Source organism: Triticum urartu, chromosome 2 (genome assembly GCF_003073215.2).
Source record: "Triticum urartu cultivar G1812 chromosome 2, Tu2.1, whole genome shotgun sequence".
NCBI classification, from domain to species: domain Eukaryota; kingdom Viridiplantae; phylum Streptophyta; class Magnoliopsida; order Poales; family Poaceae; genus Triticum; species Triticum urartu.
The window spans coordinates 512,240,073-512,246,143 of NC_053023.1; positions in this window are offsets into that span (position 1 = coordinate 512,240,073).

A 6,071-nucleotide genomic window follows, 5' to 3' on the forward strand; every position below is an offset into this window, starting at 1 on the left:
CTCCATAGCAGTGGTTTTAAATAGAATACGCGTGTTCCCGAAAAAAAGAAACGAAAATTGGCGGACAATTTTTAAGGGTCTGTCTAGGACACATCTAGATGTGACATAGTTATGTCACATATAAGTTGATGTCCACTCTGTTTGTGGTCTTTTCCTAGTTTTTTTGTTTCTTGTTGCTACATTATATACTTGTGGGAGCTTAGATGTGATATCCTTAAATAACATCTAGATGTGAATTAGACAAACTGATTTCCTAACGTACCAAGAAAGAAAACTCAATCAAAAACACGCCCCCGCTTCCAGGTCGCGAGAGTCGTCGCGCACACACACACATAGACATAGACATGCATATCTGTGTTTACGTAAAATTCCATTTCCATCTCCATCTCCAATCATATTTGTCCAACTGGCACATTATTTACGTTGTTAATTATATACGCAGCAATATTAACGGACATCATATCTTGTTTGCACACGTCCGGACCGCTGCCACGGCCGGTCCTGACCAACCCGAACTCTCCTCATCACCCGCGCGTGCTTCCCGCCCGAAATGGTCAGTGCCGCATTCATGCCCGGCCAGAGCGGACGCGAGCTCTCACTGGTGCCGGCATTGATTGTGGCGTACCGGCCGAGAGAGCGTCACCCGCGCCGCTTCCGGGTGCACACGGCTGCTCCGCGTTCAAAGGTCGCAATAGCCGGCTACAACATGCGCGATCTTTTCCACTAGTAAGTTCTTGGGAGTCCGTGCTACAACTAGCTGTCCTCCCCAACTCGTCAATCTCTTCCAGTGGTGCTAGTACTCCATGGCGTTATCCATCGACAAGCAGGCGGGAAACTTATGGTATACTACTCGGTTTGCTGTGAGTGGCATGCCGAGAGACCGTGTGGGGTCGAGTTGTGGAGGAGGGTGAGACACGAACACGACAAACGTGATTTAAACATTGGTTTTGCTCGATGGCGTGATCCAACGAAACGAAACGTTGGTTTCTCTCCGTTTCCATTTTTTCTCTGGAAAAACGGAAACTTTTCCACTCCATTTTCATTCCTATTCCAAGGTTGCCCCGTTACAACATTCCATCAAATACAAAGGAAAACTAACACGCATGCTGATGCATCTCAATGATTCACAGATCATAGCCAATATTTACTTCACAACTAAATAAAAAAGTTGTGAGAGCGTGTACGATAGAAAAACTACTGATGGGGTCACTACGACTTAAACCCTAAACCCTAAACATGATTTAATTTCCTGGCCAGGTAGAACCTGTCGAAGGAATGTGCTAGAGGGAGATTCTTTAGTGAGAATGTCAGCAACAATAGAAGCAGCACTCTTTGGTTCTCCACCTTCTGGTACCTCTTGTTCCATAGCACTTTCCATGTCGGGAAGGAAAGACGGCTAGCACCCTCGGATCATACGATGCTTTTGTGCAGTTCCACTAAAATCGACCTAAGCATCCCTGATGGCAAAGATATTGAAGAAGTATGATTAGAATAATAGTACTGGAACTAGTTCATGAGACATAAACTCATCACAAATAGAAGCCGGTAGAAGTAGAGAAAGATCGACATGGAGATGGAGCTACGGCAGTGGAGCAAGCCGGCTCCAAAAGGAAGATGGACTACCTGGGACGTCGGGCTGTAGCTAGAAGGGCGGTTGGGATGCGGCATCGGCCCATACCGCGGTGACCCCCGATTGGGACGCACCGACTGTGGGTTTTCTCCCTCGCCGATGTTGACCGCGTCTACGCAGAACATTGTTCCCTTCCCCCAGCTGCGGGATCAGGCACATCGTTCTATGCTTATGAAGAGAGCAACCTAAGCAAGTAGGCTTGTAGCTTAGGCTCCTGCTAGTGTATATATAGAGGTTTTATTTTTCTCTCCATATCAACCATTTTATATTGCGTACGTGTCATTCAAGAGTGAAATGATGGTTGCTTCTTCCGACTAACTTACTGTGTGATTTGACTGCTCCTTAGTGGCCCCTACACGTACTCCCCCTACGTGTATGCAACAGTCACACGTACACATGGACGCAAAAACGCGCGCGACGCCCTAATGCATGCATGTCCGAGCACACGACGGAACACACACGGTCACGCTCAAGTGCTCAACCTACACGTGCATGCACACACATTCAGTCAGGGTGAGCTAGTGACCGTATGAACACCGGAAAATATATATATTGAGCGCAATGAGCATATTATGAAGTCCACTGACAGTATTTTTACAAATATACAGTGACAGACAGTGTATTTATCTCGTTTGAAATTAAGCCATATTAACCGGAGAGGAGGCAGCATGGACTAGCATTACTTTGCTGTGTCTCGTCAACTTGCCGAACGAGGAGAAGGTTGCAGGGCGGGAGAAGCTTGCGCGTGGTGGCTCGCAGGACAAGGAGAAACTTTTGACTAATGCAAGCTCTCCCTCGCTCAGGCGGTGGACGTGCAACAGTTAATTCGGTGTTAGATTGCCAGAAGCATACACTATACTACTAGTGCTATTATTGTTCGACTTCCCGAACAACCAAGTGCAAAGTTTACTAGTACTACTACTATAGTCCATAAAGGTACGTACTATACTAGTACTAGGAACCAGATGGAGGAGCGTCTGCACTGTTATTATAATTTTAAAATGTGATAAAGCAATCTTCAACACATTTGGTTCTCTTTGAGGGTTCTCGCATGTGATAATGGAAGTTGATTGCATGGAACACTCGCCATAATTCTCGCTTAATTCTGGCTCATATCCTGTTACAAATAGTAGCGCTCAGTAATATTTCCTCTTTTTTTGTTATTCAGCATGTAAATAGGTCAGCAAGCCTTGCGGCGCATCTTCGTGCGAACCGTGCTTGCTGCACTTTGAATGTGGCTGAGAGCTGGCTTGATGAAACACCTCGCTTCCTACTTCTTTTTTTGCGGGGTACCTCGCTTCCTAGTGATCGTCCTAAGAATGCTTATATATGAATAAAGCTCTCTCATTTACCCGCAAAAAAGATTAAGCCATATTAACCGGAAAGGAGGGAGTATGGACTAGCACTACTTTTTGGTGTGTCCCGTCAACTCGCAGAACGAGGAGAAGCTTGCAGGACAAGGTGAAGCTCGCTTACGCCTTTTGACTAATGCAACCTACCCTCGGTGGACATGCATCAGTCCATTCGGTGTCAGATTGTTAGAGGCATACACTGTAGTACCCAACATGCGGAGTACCATCATTGTTCGACTTCACGAAGGGGCGAAGAGCCAAGCGCAGTAGTACGCGTACTTGGTTTTGCACCTTCATACTACTCCACCCTCCGTCACAGTTTACAGGGCGCGCTTCATTATGATGTATTTCTCTCAATGCATTTCTACCACCAGAGAGACTTTAGACGTGTTTGGTATAATGCTCAATTAATTAGGGCGTGGTAACCGCAATCAAGTCCACAATTTTCTCTCCATGTACTGTACTACGACGGAGTGCATGCATGTGTGTACCCGGGGTGGAAGCACTGCATGCATGTGTGTACGCATTATTCCCTCTAGTAATAGACGCTGTGCTATAACTACCAATGCTATTTTTTAGGCCGATCGCTAGTCGCCTTGGTCCCACAGTTTTTTTTTCTTTTTTCTGAAGCGCGTTGTATAAACAGTGACGGATGGAGTAGTATGAGCGGATTCAAAGAAGAGCGTATTGATGGTTTCTTCTTCAGAGCAACTTACAGTGGGAAAGGTGGGGCTTATGATTTGACTGCTCATTACTCACTATTAATGCGGCACAACGACCGGGCTGAGTCTCCCATGCGGTTGTGCACTACCCCCTCGGTTCTTAAATATACTCCGGAGTATTTGTCTTTCTAGAGATTTCAATGAGTGACCACTCTCTCTCTCAAATATTTGTCTCTTTAGAGATTTCAAATGGACTGGCACATACGGATGTATATAGACATATTTATAGTGTAGATTCACTCATTTTGCTCCGTATGTAGTCACTTGTTGAAATATGTGTTAAGACGAATAGAATATTTAGGAACGGAGGGAGTACACATACGAAGCAAAATGAGTGAATCTACACTCTAAAATATGCCCATTTGAAATTTGTAAAAAGACAAATATTTAGGAACGAAGGAGTATAATTTTGTGCATGGCACATGGACCCGGATGATGAAGAGGCTTCTGGCAATGCTATCAAGCTTCCATCATTTGTTTACATAATTGACATACTATACAAATAATTTTCCAGCGACATGAAATTGTACAATGGTGTGAGCTTTCAGCTTTTGTTTCGCGTGTCTTGCCATCGATGCTCTTTCGGAAACAATAAAAAACTAACTTCCTTGCTAATGCATGTCAATTATTAGCAGATCAGAGCTAATAATTACATCACAACTGAAGACAAAGTTGTGAGAATGTGTTAAATTAAAATTGATCCTTGCTTTCATTGGCAGCAACGTCCCCCCAGCTCTGTCTAAATCAACAAGGCATGCTGGTAAAAAAGTAGCTGTCTGGAGCATGCAACATTTCGATCATTTTGTGCAGTTCCACTAAAATAGAGCTGAGCGTCCCTGTTCCAAAGATATCAAGTGTGATTACGATAATAGAGGACTGATGATGAAACAATAAACACACAAATAGAAGCCGATCACCTTTGCAGTCTCTCTTAAGACTAACTAGTTGGAGAAGATTAGGCTCGGAGTTGGATGAGGAGGATAGAGCAAAACCAATCTCCCTTTGTGCAGTCGCACTGAAATGTAGAGATGTTGCCCATGTGACATTTTAGTACAACTACACAAAACACTCTTAAGAAAAAAGTGATTTGTGCAGTTCACCAAAAGGTCGCAATAGCAACGACGTGAAATGGATAGCCCTGTTTGCAAAAAAAAGAGGTAGAAAGGAAACAATTACTGGCCAATAACAGTTGATGACACATGCGACGACAAAAAAGAAGCATATTCCTTGTCCAAAGGGAAGATAGCAACACGGTTGTGTTTGTCCAAAACGGTGTGAGGACGAGAATGCAATATGGAAAGTACGCGGGACGAGCGGCGTTTTGGGAAAAGAACTATGGAAGATCCACATGCAGCGACGTGGGAAAACGGGCAGTGGAGCAAGCCTGGAGGGGATACCTAGAGGTCGTCGGGATGTAACTAGGTGAGCGGCGGCGGGAAGAATCTGCGAGCAGGTGGCGTAGGCCCTGCCGTGCCGGAGCTTGGACAGAGAGAACGACGTGTACCGCAGATCGGGACGTGCTGCCTCGGCGCCGCCGAACGGAGAAACGATGCACTTCCTCCCTTTCCCTCGGCGGACGGGATGCGGCCGGATCAGTGACCAACGGTGAGAGAGAGAGAGAGGACACCGCACTCCCTTCCCCCGGCGGACGGGATGCAGCCGGATCAGTGACCAAAAGTGAGAGAGAGAGAGGCCACCGCACTCCCTTTCCCCCGGCGGACGGGATGCGGCCGGATCAGTGACCTACGGTGAGAGAGAGAGAGAGAGGCCACCGCACTCCCTTTCCCCCGGCAGACGGGATGCGGCCGGATCAGTGACCAACGGTGAGAGAGAGAGAGGCCACCGGAGCCTTGTGTGAGATACTCTGAAGAGCGGACTACCTTTTCCTCCATAAAAATCGTTTTATATTCTGTGTACGTGACATTGAGCGCTATAACTTTATTTAAAAATAACGCGGCAACGCGTCAAGTCAAACTTTGTTTCGTGCACGCGTGGTACACGACCTCCCTAGGTAAACAACCGCTACAAGCGTTCAAATTAGCACGTGGGCTGCCATTTTGTAAAGAAACTAGTAAGATGCCCGTGCTACGCTACGGAATCGCAAAAGAAGTTGTGAGTGCAATGCTAGGGGACAAGAAAAAAAATGTAGCAAGACACCAATGAAAATGATGTCATATATTTGATCGGTACACACTAAGAACAGTCAAACATACGGGCTTCCGTTTATCAAGCATAGTGTATCCTTGTTTTAGCTATTTGCTCAACACATCAGCGCCAACAATATTAGCTCTTGAGCCCTCGCGTCATCTATCTTCTCACCTAAAAAGATATCTGACAATCAGTATGTATAATGGTCCGTAGTATATT